General features: G+C 42.4%; 1 protein-coding gene across 7 annotated transcripts in view; it reads right to left on the bottom strand.

Moving 5' to 3' along the window:
- MEF2D (myocyte enhancer factor 2D) overlaps window positions 1-27,531 on the bottom strand; it is a 176,806-nt gene that overhangs the window by 68,649 nt on the left and 80,626 nt on the right. The window contains exon 1 of one of the 7 annotated variants that reach the window (XM_075330350.1): window positions 23,497-23,748. The exons of 5 other annotated variants lie outside the window; for them this stretch is intronic. The gene's annotated coding sequence lies outside the window, so the exon portion shown is untranslated. Of the gene's footprint in view, window positions 1-23,496; window positions 23,749-27,531 lie in introns of those variants that run through there. One more of the 7 variants, XM_075330349.1, reaches the window with a different exon arrangement.

The following is a 27,531-nucleotide window of genomic DNA, read 5'->3' as shown; positions in this document are numbered from 1 at the left end:
CGAAATTCTCGTTAAGTGGGTTACTCGTTAAGCGAGGCTCCACTGTAGATGGATAGAAAAAAATAGAAAGAATAGATATATAGTTAGATAGATAGAACATATAGAATAGATAAAAATAATAATAATAAATCTTTATTTCTATAGCGCCAACATATTCCGCAGCGCTTTACAATTCAGGAGGATCATATACAAACAAGTAACAGTTATAGAAAATACAATAATTAGAGTACAAAAAAAAAATAAAAATAAAAATAAATAAATAACAGAATAGCTCAAAAGAGGGATAGGAAGCTCGGTGAGTGACGTCACCGCTGATAGCGCTACTCACTTCAGTTGCTGTGTGGAGCTCACAGCGGACAGTCTTGTTCTATGACGCTCGCTGTGAGCTTCAGATATGTTGCAGTGCTGGAAGCATCTTGGGACCTCGCGTGTACGTCGGACCTGGAGGGGTGTTTGGGAGTTTAATAAAGTAGTGAAAGAGGGTGCTTTTTTGTCTTTCATTTCAAATAAAGGATTTTTTGGATGTTTGTGTTTATTTACTTTCACTTACATATTAGTAATGTGGGGGTGTCTCATTTGGGGCCTGATTTGGGGTCACAGGTGAAGGACTCTAGCTGTGAATGGAAATCACCTGAGAAAGGGCACCGTAGATCGCGTGGCTCACTTCAGTCACTCGGGTGATTAACTGTCAAGGTGGAGGACTCCAGCTGTGGCAGCGGCTAACCTGAGTGACGTCACCGTTGATAGCGCTACTCACTTCAGTTGCTGCGTGACGTTCACAGTGAGCTGTCATGCTTTATGGCCGCTCACTGTGAGTGTCAGATGTAGCAGTGCTGGAAGTGTAGTGGGACCTTGTGTGGATTACGTCAGACCTGGAGGGGTATTTGGGGGGGGGGGTTAATAAAGTGGTGAAAGAGGGTTTTTTTGTATTTTATTTCAAATAAAGGATTTTTGGGTATTTGTGTTTATTTACTTTTCACTTACAGACTAGTAATGGGGGGTGTCTCATAGACGCCTGCCATGACTAATCTAGGACTTAGTGGCAGCTATCGGGATGAGCCAGATAAAGTCCCGGGACTGTCTCGTCTAATGGATGTGGCAATTCAGGGTGGCTGCTGGCTGATATTGTCAGGCTGGGGGGCTCCCAATAAAGTGGGTCTCCCCAGCCTGAAAATACCAGCTCTCAGCTGTAAGGCTTTATCTTGGCTGGGTATCAAAATTGGGGGGGGGGGCATACCGTGATTGGTTGCAGTCAGACACCTCACTCAGCATGGGGGCACGTCTGACTGCAACCAATCACAAATGGGGGAGGAGTGAATATGTATGAGCCTAATGAGTGGTAGGGAAAAAGAATGAGTGGCCGCAGGAGCAGTGTGACAGCCACGTTGCGCCGTTGATTGGTGAGTAAGAAGCGCTTGGAGAGAGAGAGACACCAACACCGACACCCCAAAGTCACTCCAGCATTGATTTTATCATTCTGGATCTATGTTGGTAAGCTGCGTTTTTGTTGACAAAACCGCAGATAAAACGTATGCAAAACGCAAACAATTTGTAACCATGCGTTTTGTCGTGCGTTTTTCATCCCCTCATTCATTTCAACGGGTGACAAATGTTGACAAAAACACATGATAGAATGAATGAATATGCTGCTTCTTTTTGTCACAAACATTTGTCAAAAAAACTACTGACAAATAAACTGCAAGTGACGCACAGCAAATCTGACTTCTCATAGACTTTGCATGGGAAGCCAAAAGAGAGAAAGTTCTGACAACAAAACTGCACCAAAAAAGCAACAAAAATACGATAAAAAACGCAGTGTGCGCATATAGCCTAATACTGTCGCTCTTAACACACCTAGAGAGAAATACCCAGAAATAGATCTTTCCAATGGTAAAGTAGACGGACTGTAAAAAATTAACAAACGGCTCAGGTAACTGACTCAAGGTCTAGTAAGCAACTTATAACCTAAACCTACACCACCCAAAGCCTAAGCCAACTAAAGCCTACGCCACCCAAAGCCTACGCCACCCAAAGCCTACGGCACCCAAAGCCTACGGCACCCAAAGCCTACGCTAACCAATGCCTACGCCAACCCAAGCCTACACCACCCAAAGCCGACACCAACCCAAGCCTACGCCACCCAAAGCCTACAGCACCCAAAGCCTACGCCAACCAAAGCCTACGCCAACCAAAGCCTACGCCACCCAAAGCCTACGCCACCCAAAGCCTACGCTAACCAATGCCTACGCCAACCCAAGCCTACCCCACCCAAAGCCTACGCCACCCAAAACCTACACCAACCAAAGCCTACGCCAACCAAAGCCTACGCCACCCAATGTTTACGCCAACCAATGCCTACACCACCCAAAGCCTACGCCAACCAAAGCCTACACCAACCAAAGCCTACGCCACCCAAAGTCTACGCCAACCAATGCCTACGCCAACCAAAGCCTACGCCAACCAAAGTCTACGCCAACCAATGCCTACGCCAACCAAAGCCTACACCACCCAAAGCCTACACCAACCAAAGCCTATACCAACCAAAGCCTACTCCACCCATAGCCTATGGCACCCAAAGCCTACGCCAACCAAAGCCTACGGCACCCAAAGCCTACGCCAACCAAAGCCTACGCCAACCAAAGCCTACGCCAACCAAAGCCTACGCCAACCAAAGCCTACGCCACCCAAAGCCTACGCTAACCAATGCCTACGCCAACCCAAGCCTACACCGCCCAAAGCCTACGCCACCCAAAGCGTACACCACCCAAAGCCTACGCCAACCAAAGCCTACGCCAACCAAAGCCTATACCAACCAAAGCCTACTCCACCCAAAGCCTACGCCACCCAAAGCCTACGCCACCCAAAGCCTACGCTAACCAATGCCTACGCCAACCCAAGCCTACACCACCCAAAGCCTACGCCACCCAAAGCCTACACCACCCAAAGCCTACGCCAACCAAAGCCTACGCCAACCAAAGCCTATACCAACCAAAGCCAACTCCACCCAAAGCCTACGCCACCCAAAGCCTACGCCAACCAATGCTTACGCCACCCAATGCCTACACCACCCAAAGCCTACGCCACCCAAAGCCTACGCCACCCAAAGCCTACGCCACCCAAAGCCTACGCCAACCAAAGCCTACTCCAACCAAAGCCTACACCAACCAAAGCCTACACCAACCAAAGCCTACGCCAACCAAAGAATACACCACACAAAGGTGAAGCAAATTCTGTTCTACTTCCTGTACATATAGAAATTAGTCACATGACCTCTCACGCCTCTAACGGATAGCTCCACCAGCGGGGTTAAGCCCCACCCATCTTGGACTTCATGTTTCTTGTGGAAACTAGTCAAATGACCATTCAGTAGAGCTGTGAGACGTCATGTGACGTAATTTACAAATAAACACGAAATGCAAGATGGGTGGGGCTTAATATTCTTGTCACTGATTGTTCAGAATCAATACACTGATAGACAATAGTATAAATTCTTGGAACCCTACCACAATGAGGATAAAAGTTAAGAGATGACAGTAACCTTTTTTGTAACCTGACAGTATTTTCCCTAGTGACATCCCCAGAGCTGGGCAAGCGGGTATCACTGGCGCCAACATTTAAGGAAAGACAGCAGCCAGGAAGAAGTCTCAGATCTGAGCCTTGATTTTTCGACAAGGTGGAAAATTCCTCTCCTCAGACAGGATGAGGATGTGACATCAGTTTTATTAAATAACGAGGTCGTTAGTAGGCGCAGCGGAGACAGACTGACACCTCGGCTAATAGGGCGCCCACCCAGACTAAGCCCTGATGTTATTAAGTCACTTTCTATATTAATCTTCAGGTCAGTTCCTACTATTTATGACTATCAGGTCTGTTGCTATGACCCTCTGCCCTTAGCAACAACTACCAAAGAAGAACATTTTAAATACTTGTTGCTATGGGAAGTAGAACAGAGGAATTTAGAAGCGCTGGAGACGTTGGAAATAGGAGATCCTAAGACAGGAAAGTTACAAAGGCAACGACAGCGAATGTCAATATTTACGACAAGAGACATTTATTTTTTGCGGATGAACGTTGCTCCTAAAAGCGTTGAAAACACAATTTATACTGAATACATCAGGATTTGGGAGGAGGGTTAGAGATGAAGCACGAACGACAAAAAAAGCCACCAGCTCTTGCTGACATGAGACTCTCAGCAATAATCGGCGTCCCACTGAGCTGCCTATTCACTCGGCTGATTTCCGTACGCCATTTAGAAGGGTCTTGTCTTTCAGATCAGGCCAATTACAAGGCCACCCGTCTGTCAATTGCCATTGTGAGCTTTACGTGTGCACATGACACGATGAGTGCTGTCACTGCGCTCCAATACCGGCCTGACGGAGGCCAAGTGTGGCAGCCACAAGCCCGCCTCAATCCAGAGTGTGTCCCTGGTAAAGTCAGGGGTCACCGTGGGCAAGGATGCTTACTTAAACACATGGTAATCAAAGTGACTCAGTGGGTATAACAGAATATCCCCCAGCTTTATCCAAAAAATTCTATATGAAAGTGGCAGGGGTCGATCGATTGTAAACTCCTCCGGGGGTGTTAAACTTTTTGAAATGTAACCAGGAATTGTGAAGAAAAAAAATAATTGACTCGGTGGGTAAGAGCACAGAAGACTTATTGAGTGCAACTAATACATTTCCCAATATTGATCAAATTATGAAGTGAGATATTAAAAGAGGTCAGGGGTTATAAACTTTTTAGAGAAATAGGATACAGGTTTGGTGGGTAAGAGCGCCATGGACTACCAAGGTCAATATATCTGAAATTTTACATTGATTCAAAAAAGAAGTGAGAAAAAGGTTGGGGGGCATGAGGAGACCTCCTAGATTGTTACAACGCGTTGCAAGATTTCATATTGGCTCAGTGATTAGAATAAAGAATCGCACCCCAACCAAAAATTAAATAAAAAATGTGCATCACATAAGCTATGCACATGTAACCCTTGCCTTAAACAAAATTTTTTTTATTTTTTTTTTACACCAGAGCATAAGGAGGGAAGGCAGCGATGGAGGGGTTAACATTGCACCTCTCATCACACTATGGAGAGATATCACAGGAGACAAACTACTTCCTCCTGTCTTCTCACCTCCCCCTGAACCAGGCCCTGGGCACCTCATTAACATGCACTAATCTGCATAAAATGGTCTGAAGCCTCTGGGAATCTCCCATGATGCTCTACAGCTGCATAGTTACTAATGGGAAGGGGGGGGGGGGGCACAACTATATATTCAATGATATCATTACCAGGCAGATTATTATACATCAACCCTATAATAGACACTTACTATTGTGTCTTACTGTACATGCAGATGTAGCAGAGCTGAACTCTTTGGAGCTGGAATAATAATAATTATAAAACAACAAAAATATGATAATATACAAAATGCAAATTATTAGTATTAATTATTATATTTATTATATAGATGTTTATTATTAAATATTAATTAACCACTATATCATAAATAATAAAAATACCACTATAAATAATAATAATAATAGTAATAAACCACAATATATAATAAATAATAATTATAAAATAAAAATATAATATATAATAATACAAATTATTATTTAATGGTTTGTTAATAATAATAATAAGAAGAAAAATACCACTATAAATAATAATAATAATAATAATAAACACTATATATAATAAATAATTATAAAATAAAAATAATATAGAAAATACAAATTATTATTTAACGGTTTAATAATAATAATAATAATAAAAATAAAAAACAATATTACTAAGAAGAAGAAAAATACCACTATAAATAATAACAATAATAATAATAACAATAATAATAATAATAACACTATATATAATAAATAATTATAAAATAATATAATATATAAAATACAAATTATTATTTAACGGTTTGTTAATAATAATAATAATAATACTAATAATAAAATTACTAAGAAGAAGAAAAATACCACTATAAATAATAATAATAATAATAATAATAATAATAATAATAATAATAAATAAAATAAAAAATGGGGGGAAAAAATCAATAGAATAAACCAGATGACATACCCAACTCTGCAAAATCAATATATATATGAATGCAGAAAACTACAAGTAGATTCAGGCAGCCCAATCGTTCTGACACCTCCGTGCCCCCACCCTGTAATGCTCAGTAGTCAGTGGCACCTAAGCCCACCACCTCCTCTGCCAATGCACTTCCCACTTCAAAGGTCATCTTATTACAGATTACACATGGCTTCTAAAAGAAAACATTACAGGCCACTTCAAACAGGAGCAAAAAAAATGAAAGCCCTGTCTTTGCGAGCGAGGGATGGGAGCTGCCGAGCCCTGAACTGGCTTCCAGTTATTAAACTTGTTCCGTTTCATCCCTCACCAGCACATCATGTTCCCACTGAGGAGCCGGCCTACCAAAAAGTTCCACCGGCAGATGAGACATGAATTATTTATATTTCTTAATGTGGAGTTACAGAATAATATCATAAAAAACTTAAATGGCAAAAAATAATAATAATTTAGTAATGCTTTTTAGTGGGTCTGTCTCAGGCTATGTTCACACGTTGCGTTTTTTCTGCAGCAAAAACCTGTTCTTTTGGCAGTAAGAAAGCTGCTTCCAAAAAGTAGGTTTTGCCTCGGTTTTCTTTAGCTGTGTTTTTGGTTTGTCATTTGTCAACAGTTCATGTTTAAATAAAGTTAGTTTCATTCACTCCAAAAGCAGCAAAAAAAAAAAACGCAGCTGTGATATTTCACTCTCATTGCCTTCAATGGTGAAAAATGCTGCAAAAACGCTTAAAGAATTGACATGCTGTACGCAGCAGTTTTACATTTAAGTCAGTGAAAAAAAGCAATCATGTGGTTTTGCTGGAACTGTAAAAAGCAGCTTTTAATTTGCATAAAACTCAGAGTGAAAAAAAAAATGCAACGTGTGAACATAGCTTTAGCTTTTTATTTTATTCCAATCCATCCTAGCAATTATTATTATTATTTATTTATTTATTTATAGAGCACCATTAATTCCATGGTGCTGTACATGAGAAGGGGTTACATACAGAATACATACACTATGTGCTGATAAAAAAAAACCATACAAGTAATTTAAAAAAAGAAAGAAAACCACATTAAAAAGTAATACAAAATGTAAAGAAAAAAAATCTAAAAATTACTTGAACTATAATTTTTGGCAACAAGCAGTAAAAAAAAAAACAATGTAAAATTAAGTTATAGTAATAAATAAAATGTGTCCAACTAATGAAAATCTAAAAAAAAAAAAAAAAAAAAAAAAAGGCAACATATAATTCGTGATTAAAAGTAGTATAAATATAAAATTGAATTCTAAAAAAAAATAAAATGTATAAAAATAATAAAAGTATAAAAAAAAAGACTTTCAATTTAATTTTTTGATTTAAAATAGTAAAAAAAAAAAAAATTGGGAAAATTAAAATGTATAAAAATAATTGAATGTCAAAGGAAGACAAAAATGAAGCTGCAATAAGTTCTGCCTTTTACTCGTTGCACTACCATAATACGTCATGGATGGAAGCGCCGCTGGAATCTGATGCTCGGCAACTGCAGGTTTGCAGGTTGTGATGCCTTTTAGTGGCCATTTTGTCCCATATTGTGGCCACAGACACTATTTCCACCATTACAACCCCTTCCGCACAGTTAAAGAGTCAAATGTGCGATATCTGTACATTTAATAAATTTGCGCTGCCGTTTCCTCTATCTATTATAGTACAGTGAAAAAAAAACAGTAAATTAATAAAAAAAATCTAAAAACAAAATTTAAAAAAAAATTATCTATTTTATGATACACTAAAAAAAAATTTAAAAAAATTGTAAAATAAAAAAATAAAATAAAATAATGAAAAGTTAAAAAAAAAACATATAGTGATGGCTTTGGGTGCTTACCTTGGCAGCACGTATGCCATATGAAGGACGGGCGGCCTGCTAATGACAGGGAGCATGGCTCCCCAGGCAGGGGAAGCGCACTATGTGCCAGGGTCTTGTCAGCCCAATCAAGTGCTGGCAGCCTGAGGATATCGCATCTTCCGCTCACATCTTTTGTTTTGTGTGCTGAGACATGATAGTCCCCTCCCCCACCCCCATAGGAAGAACCATAGGAAGCTGGCAGCTCTCAGGCTTTGCAATATTTTGTAGTGGAAGTTTTTATAATTGGAAGTGCCCCCCCATCATGTCTTCCCAAATTCCAAGCCTCAGACACACAGTACAGTCTCCACCTCACAGTACCACCTTTCAGATCCTCATTTATAAGAGTTCCCCAGTCAGAAAAATTCTTACAAGTTCCCACCAAAAAATGGGAAAAAAAAAATCAAGTGTGGTTCTGCCCAAAGTAATATTTACATGCGGATGCCGAGTGCGCCTCTTCGAAAACATGGCCATAAAAGAGTAAGTATGTGCCCGGTGGATCCCCTGACCTGGAGTGCCTGGTATACCCCCGGCTGGCCCTCATTCCTTCTTCAGAATTTTGTACAGGCCTGATATACAGTGTGTCCACCCATATCCTGTCCACCGCCATTAACATGAGAATGGCGGCAGCTATAGGCATAGAAAGTGGTGTCTAGGTATAGTAAAGTAGCCATGCGCTATGCAATGAAACCACCTATAGCACCACCTGGTGGAAAACAACGGAATTAGCATTTTTATCTTGAAAATGGAACGAGATAGAGAAAAAAAGTGAATAACAAAGTTGTAGGGCATCATCAATTCAATACGAATCGAGACCTTGCATACAGAAATGCATACATCACAAGGCTGTGGACGTGAAGCGATACCTCATGGAGACCTTCCTACAAGTCATTTGGTATGGAGGATGTGTGGAGTGGCCTCCACACTCACCTGACTTGACATCACCTCATTGGACTTCTTTCTCTGAGGTCACATCAAACAGCAGGTGTATGCGACCCCTCCACCAACATTCTAGGACCTACGACGACGTATCACAGATGCTTGTGCAAACGTGTCACCTACCATATTGCACAACGTGCAGCAAGATACAGTATGCTGTGCAGAGTCCAGATGTGCAGCTGACGGGGGATACTTTGAGCATCAAAGTTAAATGAGCGCCATATGCGTGACCAGAATTCCATGTTTTGGAGGGTCATGGGTTTGATAGAATTTGTGTATGCAAGGTGTCGATTCGTATTGAATTCATGATGCCCTAAAACTTTGTAATTCACTTTTTTTCTCTATCTCGTTCCGTTTTTGAGATAAAAATGCTAACTCCGTTGTTTTCCACCAGGTGGCGCTATTGGTGGTTTCATTGCGTAGCGCATGGCTATTTTACTATACCTAGACACCACTTCTATGCCTATAGCTGCCGCCGTTCTCAAGTTAATGGCGGTGGACAGGATATGGGTGGACACACTGTATAGGACTCCCTTTTACCTCTAGAGGTCACATGGTGTATTTTAGGCCTCTGTCACAGAAAATATGTAGGGAGATACAGGTGAAAAGTCTTCCCCGATGTAAGCCTCATTAAAAGAAAACAACTGACTTAGTTTCTTCTAGCAACCAATCACAGCTTAGCTTTCACTTTCTAAACAGCTGTGGTAAAATGAAAGCTGCTCTGTGATTGGTTGCTAAGGGCCACAAAGACAGTTTTCATAAATTGGTCCCTATGGGAAACTTCCTAATTATTTCCTTCCGGCGAGGAGGTGAAATGAGTAAACGTATTCCATTAATGTGACGTGGAGTCTTAAGCCAACGCATACTTCATACAATACCGGCCAAAAGGCCTCGTCTGACCCACATAGGGCAAATGTGATCCTAAAGATCCAGATTTTACATACGATGGCCAATCAGATTTCTGCTTTCGTTTTATTAGCAGCCAATAGAAAAAGGATGATTGGTTGCCATGGACAACCCAAACACTATATATAGGGCTGTAAAAACGATAGGTGTGCATGTAGATCGCCCCTCCATGACGTCAGGCTGACCCATCCATCGCGCCTGTATGTATTAATGAGATAAATAATACCGTGGCGGCTGTCAGCAGTGGCAGTGCACATTTCCTGTCGTTCCCCCCCCCTATTCTCCTGTTATCGTGCTTCACTTAGAGCCAGACACAAAGTGATACCGACATGCTCGGCACATGGATACCGTGAACCCGTCTCCATGGCGACTATCACCATGCAACAGCTCCAAGGTCTTGGACTCCTTGATGCTCTGAGAGGTGGGAAAGGCAGAGAGGCAAGACAGCGGGAACTAGCAGCGAATCCTCCGGGGAGCCCACCATCGCCGCCCCCCATGTATTAACCCTCTACAAGCCTCTAGGCTTATCATATTAGAAAAAAAAACAAAAACAACCATATACCCCGGTCACAGACTTCTCACACAGCCAATTAGGTCTCCTTTGCACTGATGAGGGGAAAAGCCCCGAAACACGTTTCTGTAAACGAAGAATCTGGTCCTGGGTCACGCGGCTCTAATAAGGGCAATACTGACTTACAGTCATGGCTGACGGTCCTGGCAAACTCCAAATTGTTCCCAAAACTTAAGTATTTCTCAGAAAATTATTGCAATTACGCAAGTTTAGTGAATTAACTAATTTTTTTAGTGGAAACCTCTTCAGGAACCGCTTCCCTCATCAGGGAGTTTTTCTATTCCTGAAGTTTTTTTCCCAAGCGTTTTTGCAGACTTTTTTGGTTGGCGGGTGTCTAGTTCGGAGCATTTTTCATGAGGAGACGCTTTTCTCCACCAGATGATATCTGAAGCGCCAAAAATCAGACGATCTAGCGACTGAACACAGGAACAGCAAAGTGGTTTTACAATAAAAAACAATAAGAAGCGGCCTCTGAGCGAATATTCAGGCATTTTTCTCAGCAGACAGTGTGCGCATACCATTAAAAAAGTGTTAAAATGACGAATGATAGATGAGATAGAAGATTCTGGGCCTCGACGTAAATTCTGCTCCCCGAATAGTCACCCGTATTTTCCTTTTTATTGCCGTCCACATATGTCGTCGCTAAGTGCCCCCTGGTGGTGGTGTTTTTGGGCAGTTGGGTGCTTTTCACACTTGTTCTTAATTTTTGCAGTATTTTTTACAGCAAGGATAGCCCCATCTGACTTTTTTGGACACATCTGGGTGGTGGGGAGGTACCTCTGTGGACAAAGTCCTTCTAAGAAGGTGCTAATGGCGTCATTAATCGGCGCAGCTTTCCTGTGCGTTCTGTAATGAAACAGCAATTTCCTCAGAGCACAGCGAGTGCGGAGCGGCTAGAAATCATAGAACGGAGGCCCTGACCCAGCTGAACAGTAAAGTACATGTTGTGCAGGGGTCTGGGATTTTATTGCTTGCCCCAATTATGGCTACCGCAGGGACATCTGCAGCTGTTGCTATGGCAACGGATGCAAACAGCGGTGACGGCGGCAGAGCGTCTCACCTGTTCCTCTCGTGTCTCGTGAAAGAGACCTTTAGCGCTTGATGAGCCATGACGTGTAGGTGGCAGGAATGCTGGATGACGGGCCAAGAGATTCCTCTGCAGATCTCGGCAGGTCCATGTCACCCTGCTGACCACAAGTGTGAACCGCACTCACTCCGAATATATCGAATCATCCCTACAAGATCATCCCCACAATTCTACTGATGTTCAGTCCTGGAAAAGCTGGGTGACAACTAATATGTGACCACACTGGGAAAGCTGGGTGACAACTGATATGTGACCACACTGGGAAAGCTGGGTGACAACTAATATGTGACTAAACTGGGAAAGCTGGGTGATAACTACGTGACGACACTGGGAAAGCTGGGTGACAACTGATATGTGAATATACTGGGAAAGCTGGGTGATAACTAATATGTGACGACACTGGGAAAGCTGGGTGATAACTAATATGTGACGACACTGGGAAAGCTGGGTGACAACTGATATGTGAATACACTGGGAAAGCTGGGTGACAACTAATATGTAACGAAACTGGGAAAGCTGTGTGATAACTACGTGACGACACTGGGAAAGCTGGGTGACAACTGATATGTGAATATACTGGGAAAGCTGGGTGATAACTAATATGTGACGACACTGGGAAAGCTGGGTGATAACTAATATGTGACGACACTGGGAAATCTGGGTGATAACTAATATGTGACTACACTAGGAAAGCTTGGGTGACAACTAATAGGTGACGACACTGGGAAAGTTGGCCGACAACTGATATGTGATGAGAATGGGAAAGCTGGGTGACAACGAACGTAACAACGCTGGGCAAGTTGGGTGACGACACTGGGGAGTCTGAGTGACAACTAATATGTGATGACACTAGGAAAGCTGGGTGACAAAAAATATGTGAAGACACTGGGAAAGCTGAGCAACAACTAATAGCTGACAACTAATATGCAACAACACTAGAAAAGTTGAGCGACAGCTAATATGTGGCACTGGGAAAGTTGGGTGATAACTAATATGCAAGGACGCTATTAAAGCTGGATGACAACTAATATGCGAGAACCCTTTGAAAGGTGGGTGACAACTAATATGCGAGGATGCTGGGAAAGTTGGGTGACAACTGATGTGTGATGATACTGGGAAAGCTGGGTGATAACTGATATGTGATGATACTGGGAAAGCTGGGTGATAACTGATATGTGATGATACTGGGAAAGCTGGGTGACAACTATTATGCAATGACACTTGGAAAGCTGGGTGACAACTAATATGTGAGGACGTTTTGAAAGGTGGATGACAACTAATATGCGAGGACCCTGGGAAAGTTGGGTGATGACAGATATGTGATGATACTGGGAAAGCTGGGTGACAACTATCATGCACTGACACTTGGAAAGCTGGGTGACAACTGATATGTGATGATACTGAGAAAGCTGAGTGACAACTAATATGTGATGACACTGGGAAAGCTGCGTGACAACTAATATGTGATGACACTGGGAAAGCTGGGTAACGTCTAATATACAATGCTCTGGGAAAGCTGGGTGACAACTAATTGGTGACAACACTGGGAATGCTGAGTGCCAACTACCGTAATATATAACTAACTAATATGTGAAGACACTAGGAAAGCTGAGTCACAATTAATATGCGAGGACGCTTTGAAAACTGGGTGACAACTCCAGGATGCTAGCAAAGCTAGGTGAGACTATGCGAGGATGCTGGGAAAGCTGGGTGACAACTAATATGAGGACACTGGGAAAGCTGGGTAACAACAAATATGCAAGGACACTGGGAAAGCTGGGTAACAATTAATATGTAATGACACTGGGAAAGCTGGGTGACAACTAATCTTTGATGGCACTGGGAAAGTTGGGTGTCAACTAATATGGAATGACACTGGGAAAGCAGGGTGACAATATGTAACGACAATGGGAAAGCTGAGTGACAACTCTTGTAATGACACTGGGAAAGGTGGGTGACAAATAATATGTGATGACACTGGGAAAACTGGGTGACAACTGATATGTGATATCCAAAAAAGCAGTTGCATTCAAGTAAAGGGAAGGAGAAAAAACAAGAATGTAGTTGGTGAACATTGGAATATGAATACACATTACTGCCAAGAAAACAGTTTTTTAAAAAAAAATATGAGTTACTTAGCAAATAACGGTGGACACCTTTATTTGCTAAGTAACTCATATTTTTTTCAAAAAATAATAATTCATATTTTCTTGGCAGTAATGTGTATTCATATTCCAATGTTCACCATCTACATTCTTGTTATTTCTCCTTCCCTTTACTTGAGTGCAACTGCTATTTTAGATATTATATGTCATGTTCAGTATACACCAGTTCAGACTATGAGATTAGGAAGAGCCGGCAATTTTTCTAAACTGATATGTGATGACATTGGGAAAGCTGGGTGACAACTTATATGTGATGACATTGGGAAAGCTGGGTGAAAAGTTATATGTGATGACATTGGGAAAGCTGGGTGACAACTATTATGCAACGACACTGTGAAAACTGGGTGACAACTAACATGTAATGACAATGGGAAAGGTGGTGACAACTCATGTAATGACACTGGGAAAGCTGGGTGACAACTGATATTTAATGACACTGGGAAAGTTGTGTGACAACTGATATGTGACAACACTGGGAAAGCTGAGTGACAACTTATATACTCCATAAAGTTTGTTACTCCGCTTTCCCAGTGTCAGCACATTACTTACCCCACTGAACAACTAAGTTTCTACTCCTTGGAAGGATGGAGATGGCAGCCATATTGGTGATCTCTCAGCTCTCCCAGAAACAGATACAACTTGAAAATTATATATGATTGCACGAGACTCCATTACAATCTCCTGCCTGCCCGGTGGTAAGAGGCGCGATGCCTCCCGCCTACCCTTTATACACGGTGCGTCAAGCTGCCGAATAATTCCTTCAAATTTTTCCGCCTTTTTCAATACTTCAGCCCTTAAAAAGGAGACTCAGTCCTAGATAAGTGCAGCATGAAGAGCCACGAGGGGTTACTCATACGTCGCCCCCACTGTATACGAGCGCTTTACGTTTTCTTTTCGCTTAAATGCAACGCATCGGTATGACGACTTTGTACTTTTAGAAATCTAGAAGAAAATCTATTGTTCCTTCAGTACGTTTAAAAGAGAGAGAAAAAAAACATTGTTACTCATGGTATTAAAAAAACAACATTGCACAAGAATGACGTGAATGGCGGCCATGTTGTCTGCGTGTTAGGTGTAATGTATGTGTGTTGTTCCCTTAGTCATCCAATAAAGCTTATTCAGAATGGAAGTTACTGGATCAACTTATTTTTTTTGCCCGTAGGAAGCAATCAGGGACCACCTTGTGTTTACCTGCCTGTTAAGAGGACGCGGTAACCATGAGCCAGTGTGACAAAAAAACCAATCAGGTCACTGTCAAGGGTCACAAACGACAACCAGATGTCAAAGACTTTTCATGCCATACTTTAAAAAAGGGGTGTGACTTAGCGCACTGGGGGTGGGGTCTTTAGGGAGATGGGTGTGGCCTAAATGTGACAATAAGCTCCTTGGTTGCTATGGAAATGTTACCTGATAATCTGATGTGACATAGTTTCTATAGCAACCAGACTCTAGTATGGATTCAACTGGGCCCAATAAAAAATCTGGGGCTAAATGGCAAAAGGGAAGCACGAAGAAAGGAAAAATGGAGGATGATCATCTTGCCTCCTACTGCCAGGTGTTTCCATCATAGTCTCCATTGCTCATCTCAATTAGCTTCCTGTGAGGAGAAGGTACAATCTAAGTAAAATCCTACGGAGACTACAAAGAAAAATTGAGGTCTGATTCTGGCAACCTCCCAGAGGGGAGAAATTATGTTGGTGACCTAGATTTCTGCAGATAGCTGATATAGAGCGAAGATCTAGACGCCTCGCTCTGCTGCTCAGGGCCCGGGCACAAAATGGGGCTAATAGAGAGGCCCAGGCTCCCGGCTACCAAACTCATTCACCTCTCCCAATGAGCAAAACAAGCGCCTAATCCACCAGCGATACCCGCAGATCACGACGGCTCCACAACAGGGGCGGAAATAGACAAGAAGGGCCCTCCCGGAGGCTGGAGGCAACAGGGCACACAGCCCTCCATGGCAGAACCTTCATGTCTAGCGATCACCGTCTGATTGTGCAGTGAGAATTCTGATTTATTTTTTATTTATTCATCTGTTTCAGTCTTTTTTGTTATATTATTATATTTTCTATTTCTTCAACTGTTTCAGTCTTTTTTATATTATTATTATTATTATTATTATGTACGTCCTTTTTTATTTCCTATTTTTATTGTACATACCAGTAGCTGTCTATTTTATGTTTGTTTATTTGTTTTTTTTCATTATATACAGACTTTTGATGAATTGTCAGAAACACCCTGCCTAGAGGAGCCAGAAATATCAGAGTCCATAGGATTACCCTTGTATGATCACACAACTACACATTACCTTGTCAATTTGTCACTTAAGCGGGCTGTACACGCTGCGATATCGGTACCGATATCGCTAGCGTGCATACCCGCCCCCGTCGTTTGTGCGACACGGGCAAATCGCTGCCCGTCCCGCACAAAATCGCGCACCCCGTCACACGGACTTACCTGCTCTGCGACGTCGCTCTGGACGGCGATCCACCTCCTTTCTAAGGGGGCTGGTCGTGTGGCGTCACAGCAACGTCACATGGCAGCCGTCCAATAGAAGCGGATTGGTGGAGATGAGCGGGACGTAACATCCCACCCACCTCTTCCTTCTGCATTGCCGATGGACGCAGGTAAGGAGATGTTCCTCGCTCCTGCGGTGTCACACACAGCAATGTGTGCTGCCGCAGGAACGAGGAACAACATCGTTAATTAAGAGAACAATTTTTTGTTTTAGGACGACCTCTCTGCAGCAAACGATTTTGGCTGCTTTTGCGATCGTTTTAGGTCGCACCAAAGTGTCACACGCTGCGATATCGTTAATGACGCCGGACGAGCGTCACTAACGACGTGACCCCGACGATAAAACATTAACGATATCGTAGCGTGTAAAGCCCCCTTTACACGGAAACCAATGATGGATGCCAGGGAAGCTAAATAAAATTGTAAAAAGGACAAAAAAAATAGCAGCTCAGGGGTTAACAGTGGCCACTTCAGAGATAACAGCTGCACTATCAACTAGGCGCTACTCAATAGCAATGACCAAATGAGGACTTTGGTCGTCTTCTTGTGACGTGGCCTCTCCGAGATGATGACCAGAAGAGCATTTGCTTCATTAGCCGCCACACCAGGCCGGACCAACATCCCGAGAGGAGACAATGGCCGACTTCCTGTATTGGGTTCACTCAGCCTGTCCGAAGGAAAACTGAAAAATTTACCTAACTTGAGAGGAATGCTCAAGGACATATTTACTGGAGGGTGGCTAATTTTTAGGCAACGTGGTCCAGATAAATAATTGTGTTTGTTTTTTAAGCAAAGTCAGGGCCTGCGTCTGGGTAAAGTGTGGCATCAGCTCCTGCGCAGCGGGGTGCCCGTGCTGACAAGGGGAGAAGAGCAGCACACCGGAGCAGGGCTGGCAGCCATGTGATATGTATTCAGTCGCACAGACAAGGAGAGGCTCTGGATTGACTTGCTGCCTCAGCATCTCCTGCTCGTTGAGCCAGAGAGCGAAAAAGAAAAAAAAAAAAAAAACATTGGCTGTGAGGAGAGAAGCCGGGGCCTTGTTTGTTTTCTTGTCGCGCCAGGCAAGGAGATGTGATTGGCATAAGGATGCGCCACATCTGGACAAGAGGGTTGGGGGGAAGCGACCACCGACCGCACTTGTATGTGTCCGATAAGATGTGGTGACAACGGCCATGGGTTTTGCAATCACACAAAAAAAAAATAGATGCTGTACCAAAGAAAGACTGCTAATTTTCATAATAGTTTGTACACCAGGGGGCAGCACTCCAATGAATTTACTCACATCTCGAACTGGCCACCAAACTACATCACATTTTTTTTTAATTTCCCAATTATTTTAGCACAGATTGGCCTGGCAAGTGTGAAAAACGCCGAAAGATTGCAATTTTTCACTGTAATTGGCGATAAGCGAACACTACCTGCCGTAATGAGCAGTTGGACGCTCGGACGGGCGCGACTCGAGTAACCGAGTATAATAGAAGTCAGTCAATGGGGAACTCAAGCATTTTTCCAGAAGATAACCCCATTGACTTCCATAGTACTTGGTACTCAAGTCGCGCCCGTGTGAGCGTCCAACTGCTCGTTCCGTATACTGAGCACCCGAACATGGTAGCGCTCGCTCATTACAAAAGTAATTTTTGGATTCCAAGGGCACGCAGGGCACTCTGTTATGGTGTGACAGAGCACTTCTCAACTGTGGAATATATAAGGCACATTTGTGAATTGTGACTGAAAAATTTGGGAACATTTGCCCCCTACAAGGTCAATTGTTTAGCTTCACAGCCATATTAATAAATTAAGTCTCCGGCTACCAGGGAGATGCCTCCATGACCTTGTGAAGGTCGCCGTGTCCTCTACACTGGATCTACAGCTGTGGCGACGACAAAGAGCAGATGCAGAATAAAGCAATTTTACCAGATGCTGGGGGCAGGTTGTGCCCACGTAAGAAGCCCTCCAATCGATGGGAATGGAGGGGAGGAAAGAAAACTTCACCCGCTGCACACATCCCATTCACACAGTGCCTCTTTTCACAGCTCGTGCCAGCACAGGGCTGGGCAGCCGCTGAGATACGACTGGACAGCTGCCTTTCAGCTGCCGGCTGTCGCCGCTCATACATCTTTTAGAAAAACACAAAACCTGTCTATTTAACACCCTTCACCTGCCACGTCTACGCAGCTCCGTCGAGGTAACAAAAGTCTTTTTCTTTTTTTTTTTTTAAAAAAAAAAAAAACACGTCAGCACAACAAGCGCAACCAGCGCCCGGCGTAACGAGAATCATAAGGGTGCTTTACACGCTGCGACATCGCTAGCGATCTCGTTAGCGATGTGACACGCCAGATCGCACATAAGATTTGCCGAGATCGCACATAGGTCATTTTTGTAGCGCCGGTCACATGTGCGATCTCGGCAAATTATATGTACGATCTGGTGTGTTACATCGCTAACAAGATCGCTAGTGATGTCACAGCGTGTAAAGCACCCTATAGAGTGTCATTGAACTAATCAAATAAGTGAAACAGTAAAAATAGTAAAAAAAAAATTGGTAAAATTTTGAGACAATCAAAACTTCTTCAGATTCATCTCTATAGCGTGGCTGATGGCCATCTTGGAAACATCTGTATCTATGGGGATTACATACGTGCACTTTTGTATGATGACAGGCATATTTTCGGTGTAGACAGCACAGGCAGGGTAGTCTCAGAAGTGACACAAGATACAGGATGGACTTTCACAGTAACATGGCAGCTGGGCCTATGAGTAACTTCACAAGTATTTTGCAAGTAACTACAATTGACCTCATATCGGACAATGACGGTCACTATGACGGGTCCAATAATCCAACGACCTTTTTTTAACACCACCAAGTGTTTAGCAACCAGAGCCCCCATCTCATTATTTAAGTCCAGGGTTGAAAATGAAAGCTGAACTCTGATTGGTTGAGTGGCAGGACCACCTTTTTGATATTTGAGGCCCAACAGGAGATTATCACTATCAATAAACTTTATTTATATTCCTATCTGCTTAAATCGACAACATCCAGTGGATGCATTCCATCTTAAAGGAACATTACACCAGTGTATCGTTGGTGGTGGTGGTGGTGGGGGGGTGTTGATTGATTGGATCTGTGCAAAGATTTAGCAGTTTCTACAAAAAAGAAAAAAGGCAAAGGCTGATGACTTGTGTTTTACACAAGACAAGAAGCTGAAAAAAGGAACTAAGATGCATGCTGTATACATGCAGTAAGGCCTCGCTCAGCACCGCTTCCTCTGCAAAAGAGTGGGGGGAGGGCCGGCGAGGACACTGACAGCACGCGGTGGGGGGGTGATGGTATAAATGAGACTTTCATAGCGCATATGATAGAACTGGAATAGGCACTGTGGTGTACAGTTATATACCAATACTTTATAGCCACCAACAATATAGAGTTCTTTATAGCAGTTATCGGAGAACCCAACAATGAGTGAGTAAATGGTAAGAGACTTAAGTGATATAAAAGTAAAGGATATACTGACCAAAAACCCAACAAACATATCTATGTATATATGCTGTATGGGGTAAAATCAATGAAAAAACAACTGAAGTATCTGCAATGCAAAGCTAAACCCCAATGTAGAGCCGCCCAAAATATGCGCACGGAACGAAACTAATCAAGACCCAAGTGAAGTCTCAGCATAGGACATACCCAAAGTAGACCCAAGTAACACACCTATACAAGATAAAACCAATGAGAACACAACCAAAGTATGTGTATAGGACAAAAGCAATGAACGCTCAACTGAAGTCTCTAGATAGGAAGTACCTAATATAGACCCGAGCAAAGAATGTGAATGGGATGAAACCAATCAAGTGAAGTCTTAGTATGGGAAGTACCTATTGGAGACCCAAGCAAAGCATCTATATAGATGAAAATGATGAGGACGTAAAGTATATGCATGGAATGAAATTAGTGAAGACTCAAAAATGTGTCTATATGGCATGAAACCAATGAAAAGCCAACTAAGGTATCAATATACCAAGTACTCAAAAGAGACCCAACCAAAATACCTGCAAATAAAGACCCATGTAAAGTTTCTACATAAGATGAAACCAACGAAGACCCAACTGAAGTGTATGCATGGAATTAGAGAGGACTTAACCAAAGTATCTGCATACTAAGGACCCAAACGATACCCAACCAAAGTGTCTGGTTAGGGAGGACCCAAGTGAGACCCAACCAAAGTATCTCACTAGGGAGGACCCAAACGAGACCCTGCCAAAGTATCTCCATAACAAGGACCCAAAATAAGGCCCAATCTGCATGGGATGGAACCAATGAAGACCCATGTGAAATATCTACGTAGGATGAAACGTATCAAGATGAAACCAAAGTATCTACATAGGAAGTACTCAATATAGACCCAACCACAGAACGTGAATAAGATGAAGTCAATGAAAAGCTAAGAAAAGTCTCAGCATAGAAGGTACCCAATGTAAATCCAAGGGATGCACCTACATAAGATGAAACCAATGAGAACCCAACCAAAGAATGTGTATGCAATGAAACCACTAAATACCCAACTGAAGTATCTACAAGGGAAGTACCACCAGATATAGACCCACCAGAAGCATGTGCATGGGACGAAACCAATGAAGAACCAAATGAAGTCTCAGCATAGGCCGTACCCAATACGGACCAAAACAGAGCATGTACATAAAATGAAACTAATGATGATGCAACCAACGTATGTGCATGGAATGAAACCAATGAAGACCCAACTGAAGTATCTACATAGGAAGCACCCAATATAGACCCAATTAAAGCATGTGAATGGGATAGAACCAAAAACATCCAAATGATTTCTCAGCATAAGATGCACTCAATATTAACCCAATAGAACCACCTACGTTAGATGAAACAGATGAGGACCTAACCAAAGTATCTGCGTAGGATGAAAACCCAACTGAAGAATGTTCACGGAAAGTACCCAAAGTATTTGCATTGATTTAAACAAATTAAGACCCAACTGAGGTAACTACATAAGAAAAACCCAATATAGACTAAACAAAGTATGTGCATGGGATAAAACTAATCATGACATAACTAAAACATCTGCATGGAATAAACTATAGGTCCAAGTGATGTATGTGCGTGGGATAAAACCAATGAAGACCCAATGAAGATATCTACATCATATGAGGGAACTAATGAGAACCCAAAAAAATTATCTGCATTGAATAAAACCAATTGAAATATTAGCAAGGAAATCACCAACTAAAAGAGAAAACAGAAAATCCAGAGTGGGACACATCTGGTGGAAGGAAGGAATTAGTGGAGACCCAACAGAACAAATGACACAGGACATATCCATTGCAAAACCAAGAGGACGTAATGAAGTGAGACCTAATAGACATAATTACAAAGAATAAATCCAGTAGAGACCCATTGGAAGAATAAGTCTTCCTCAACCAGGATCCAAAAATTATACCTGCCTAGGACGCAAGCAATGGAGATCCAAAAGACATATTGGTAAGGATATAAGTCAGACCCAACGTTTTCCTATGACCACTGGTGAAGAACCCTTTTGAATCTATTACTTTTCCACCAATCACTTCACTCAATACAATCCAGTACTTGCCACTAATAACGCTCTAGTCCCTTCATAACGGTCTACATCACCCCATACTGTCCTGACAAATAAGATTAAAGAACAAAATTTTTATTAAAAGCCGAAAAAACAAGCTCACCCTATATAGCAAACGTGTTTATACTGTTACGCGTGCAGAATCTTCCAAGTTGGGATTGTGCCCCCCGCTACAGTCCCAAACACATGGCTCAAGTGTGTGGCACCACATTCTCCAGAGATAGAAATTATACCAAAAGAAGTAAACCACAAAAACAAAAAGTTGTCTGTATTAATCATGCATAAAAAAAAAATATCACTATGCTGCTATGGTTGGTTAACCACATGGTGCAATTTGTCTATTTTAAGCTTTTTTTAGCAATAATTGCATGTTCACAAAACGTACTAAAAATACAATAATAATAATAATGTAACCAATCAGACGCTTGCTTTCGTTATCCTTTTAGCGAACCAGACTGAACAAACAACTAATTCGATGACCTATGACCAGACGTGTCACTGATTTGTAGCTTACGTGAGCACTGTATAACCTCATACCTCCACGTGCTGCTCAAAAAACTGAAAATTATCCAAAAAGTTTAGCATCAACAAAATCCCCTGTCCCCGTTCCTGAACTCCATAAATTACTATGATCCCTCGATTTTTTTTTTATTTATTCACAAAAATACACATTTCAGATTTTTTTAATCTATCAGCTACTGCGGTACTGATGGGAATTCTGAAAAAAAAAAATTATGGAAGAAAACAAAAAAAAATTAAAATTTTGTGACATAACATGAATTTTGTCTTTTTGTGAGCAAAAAACTTACGTAGGCCCACGCAAAAAATGACAAGCTTTACTAGAAGAATACCACGGCTGTCTACAGTCAAACAAACCGCATGAGATGATGGAAACTAAAGCCTATCCAGATTTACATACAAGTTCCTCTTTTGTCGGGATGGAAAATTGTTTTAATCTCTTTACACTTTGACAAAACCACTTGACTGAGCCTCGGCACATCAACTTCAGTCACCCGCCTCACGGTAACACCTTAATTCCTACATCAAGTTTTCACTTTTCTGGACAGGTTGTGCAACCAAACCACGTGTGGGGATGTGTATACATTAGATAGCATAGCCAAGAAAGCAATCACCTCCCAACTGGGGCTGATGGGATCGACCATAGCCCTAGGGACCAGTGAGTGGAGCACAGAGCTTCCAATCTACCATATTGGATAAGGTAAATCCATGAAGGTGTAAGCCAAGGTATGTGGGCCACCAATTTTTGTAATTGACTCCTTTAATTAGGAACATTTATGTCATAAACAATTGATTGTGTAATTCTACGTCCTGGTGGTAACGATGGTGGGGAGAGAAAGGAAATACAGTTTTTAGGATTCGGGAAGTTGAGTCCAGGATATGGCCTCCGTTACAAGAAGGAAACATGGTTCTCGAGGATTATAAACAAGACGTTGCGTTTCCTGGCCTGTCTTCCTTCGTTGACTCCCTCACCACCACCACCACCCAGAGGAGCTGGGGGACTCGCTTTAAGCCAAAGCCGGGTGACCCGAGAGGGTATAAAACGTGAGGCCTTTCCGGCGAGCTTAGGCTCCTGAACTGTATACCATAAGCCATGCCTTATAAGGAGCGCGTGTACAATCTTTTCAGCTAGTGCTAATGACGAGACCCTTAAGCCTGCAGATTGTGCTGGCTGTAGAGAAGGGGAAAAAAAAAAGAAAAAAAGCAGAACGTACTTACAAGCATGGAGCCACGATGACTGTCTTTCCCGGCCTTCTTCCTTTGGGAAGTGGCCCCGGAGACTGGAGCGAGAAGGGGGAGTGCGGAGAAGGAGAAGATGAAGAAGTGGCCTCTCGGTCTCCGTCTCTTGAAGCCACCAGAACCGGCGAAGAAGAAGAAGTGTCCCCAGTTTGTCACTAAACAGTGTGGAAGGTCCCCCCCACCACACACTCACTCACAGAGCTTGTCCTGAGTGACAGAGAGGACCTCTGCCGTCAGCGGGTAAAGGGCAGTGACAGATGTAAGGAGGGGAGGGGGGCTGCCTGGATGTGTGTGAGTGAGAGAGGAGGGTATGGTTTGAGGGGGAGGGAAGGGGATGCCTCCTGCCTTAAAAACAGCTGTTGAAAAGAAAGCCGCTGAGTTGATTTCCTTTCCAGTGTGACTTTAACTGGTCCCTCCCCTCCTCCCTGGTAGCAGAAGTCTTTAACTAACAATTAGAAGTTCTGCAATTGGCAATTTTTCTATATCAACCCCGCCTCCCCACCGGACCCCAAATTTGGAGATGTGGATTGGTAGGTAGTACTCCCCAGCTTCATAATTTAATACCCCACCTTCCGTCTCTCTTGGGCCAAATTAGTCTGCAGCTAATCACCCCACCACAATGTTTTTGGCCAGTGGAAATCTTACACCTCTGGCCTTGGTGGAAATTAGACAGTTAGGGTAAGTTCACACAGTGCGTTTTTCGCAGCGTTTTTGGCCTCAAAACTGCATGACTTTGCTTCCCCAGCAAAGTCTATGAGTTTTCATTTTTGCTGTCCGCACACAACTTTTTTTTTAAGCTGCGTTTTTGAACTTAAAAAAAAATGGACATGTCAATTCTTTCCAGCGTTTTTCTGCGTTTTCCCCCCATGCAATGCATTGGAAAAACGCAGAAAAACGCAGGAGATCAAAAACGCACCAAATCGCGGTAAAAACGCATGCGGTTTTTGCCGCTTTTTTGCTGCGGGTGCGTTTTTGTGCGTTTTTAGCGGCCAAAAACGCACAAACATGCAGCGTCAAAAAAACGCAGCGTGTGCACATAGCCTTACGAGGAGCTGTAGGTTGTGAAGGAAGTTCTGCCAACTACGTGACCTACTGGTACAATGATATCGGAGGGGCAAACTGGGAAAATAATGTTTTTGGTAACCAAAAAATAGTGACATTTCTAATTTTAGGTTTGTAGAAAAAAAAATTAGTAAAATTCAGGTTGACAGCTAATATGTCTCCTATTCTGGCTGCCCCTCAGTGATGCCTGCCCTTCAGGACCCCAAAAAGGTGAGTGATGGCATATGGATTCCCACCCAAATCCCCCCCCCCAAAAAAAAAAAAGGGTTAACAATTCAGGTGCTGGTGTTTAGTAATGACTTTATGAGCCCTCGCCTGGTGGCCGATGCTGCCCTTCAGCTGTCTACGTACTCACTTGCAGTCATGTTGGGGGGGGCATATAATGATCCGCTTTGAAGGTGCGCAGGTGATGGATTATCTTACTACTGCTTTGTGCCACTAAATGTTACAGAATACCCTTTATGCCGAGCAGACAGCAGAGGAGCAGTATGATCGATTGGCGAGAAGGACAATGGTGGGGGCTACTTTTTTTTTTATTATTATTATTTTACCTTCAGACATTGCAAAATGTGATATTATAAGCCAATGAAAACAAGCCTTTAACTTGTAGAGGGTCCTCATACACAAAAACAGAATATAACCTTCTCCCCTCTTTCACCGGCTAGGAGACTACATAAGTCAATAAAGAAAAGAAGTTTACCTTCTCTTTAATATTTTATTCCTTAAGGAGGGCTGAAAAAAAAATACTTAAAAGGGTATTCCATCTCCAAGATCGTATCCCAATATGTATTAGGTGTAATAATATTAGCAAATACCTCCAAGTAGAAATGTGTATGTGTACGGATGGGATCGAAAGGACTAGCTTTTGGCTGGACATATGCACACTCAGTTTTGGTAGGCGTGCATGTACTATCAATCGGTAAGGGGTTAGATAAAAAAAAAAAGGTTACAATTATGAAGTTTGGATGATTTTGCTTCAACGAGGGCCTTCAAAAATAATCAAAGCAAATGGGTCCTTGAGGTGTCAAGTACATCCTCACACTCCTGAGGGAACAAAACCAAGTATAGGGTTTCATTGTGACTTCTTATGCTCCAAATAGATGGATCCGAGATGGAAAAAAAAATCCTCTCCTCGCTCCTGGCTGATTGAGCGATCACAAAGTACCCCCCAAAGTATTACAGAATGGAGTAATGGAAAAAGTCCTTCATGAGCGCAAATGGACAATACTGTCCACATTGGTAATGACCAAGGAAATCCAACCTTGGAAACCAACTTGGCACAAAATATCAGGATAGGTAAAGTTTATATGTATGGTTGGCAAAAAAATGTCATTATGGTAGTGATGGTCTTCAGAATGAAGCCTACACAAGTAGTCTTCTGCAAGTGGGTGAAGAAACCATACAGCCTCTCTCTACTCAAGTATCAAAAACAAGTGCCTCCCAGTCCTTGGGAGATGTTACTTTACCTGATTCTGGCCACAAATGTCACTTTGGTCAGTAAGGGTCTTCACCCCATTTGAGAGTTCAGAAACAAGTGCCTCCCAGTTTTTAGGTGATTCTACTTCACCTGATATCTGGCCAAAAAATTCATTATGGTCCATGAAGGTCTTCAAAATGTAACCTACATATAGTCTTCAGCTACCGGTAATTAGTGGAGGAACCATAAATCCTCACCCCACTAGAGGGTCCAGAAACAAGTGCCTCATAGTCTTTGGGCGCTGTTACTTCAAATAATATCTGGCTAAAAATGTAATTATGGTTTGCGGAGGTCTTCAGAATGATGCCTACACAAGTAGTCTTCAGCTTGTGGCTGGAGGAACCACATATCACCCCTTTCCCCCTTGAGGGTCAAGAAACAAAAGCCTCCTAGTCTATGGGTGATGTTACTTCACCTGATATATGGCTAAAATTCAGAATGAGGTCTACACAAGTATTCCTCATCAAGTGAATGAGGTCTCCTCTACAATGTGCTCCCACCATGGGAAGTTCTAAAATGGAGAAATTGGTTTGTAGGTGGCATGAAAGAGATTACCTTATCTAATCCTTTCCCTGGTTTATCTCTACAGTGGGGGGATGTAGATTGTGCCCCACACATGGGGTGTCTGCAGGTCATCTTATATAAACAGGCACTTGCTGTCCTGATGGAGTGTACACTGGCCAGTGCTGCCAATAGGACCTGATAAACACTCAGACAAAGAGTTTAGGGACAGGCTCTAGGTGTTAAGGACCAGTGCACATGATTAACCCCTTCTTCTTCACATCTATATTAGTTTGTTGAGTAACTGGCAGGTTAGTGTGATATTTATGGAATGAATCTGCACCCTAAGAAAAGGTCAGTTTGGACAAACCAATCTGTGCCCCAAAATGTGTGGTAAAGATTTATCAAGGAGTTTTCGACTACCTATCCAGCACCAAAAGCCACACCAATCAGCTATAATCAACTCTGCGGAAAGGAGCCGATCTCAGACAGTCCTCGGTGACTACAGTCCATGAAAAAGTCGTGGGAGCCTCAGCAGTAGCGAATCTGTCACCCCATTTCCCACGTGAAACCACATCAGTGTTTCTTCTCATCGTATTCAAATGACTTTAAGTAAGAAACAACGTCTATGGTTTCCCGGCTTGTTTTCGATAGTCACCGCTTATGTACGAGGACCGTGGTGGTGACTGTCCCTGCCTGTGAGACAGAGAAAATGCTGTGGTCACGAGTGACATTCTTTACTTGTCCAATAAAGTAATGATGGAGTAAAAAAAATAATAATAATACAAGTACTATAACTCCCATCCAAAAAAACGAAAAGATCCAATTCTGTAATAGGATGATCAAACTTATCCCCTTAAATGAGTACTCCAAAAAAAGTCGTCAGCTGCTTGTAAAACTGCTGCCCATATCCACTGCTCGCAATGGCTGCCACCAGAGAACAATAGACTTGTTTACAGCAAAACAGTAA

Source organism: Anomaloglossus baeobatrachus, chromosome 12 (assembly GCF_048569485.1).
Source record: "Anomaloglossus baeobatrachus isolate aAnoBae1 chromosome 12, aAnoBae1.hap1, whole genome shotgun sequence".
Classification (NCBI taxonomy): Eukaryota; Metazoa; Chordata; class Amphibia; order Anura; family Aromobatidae; genus Anomaloglossus; species Anomaloglossus baeobatrachus.
Note: the sequence above shows the minus strand (reverse complement) of the source record. Positions and strands in the feature narration are given on the sequence as shown.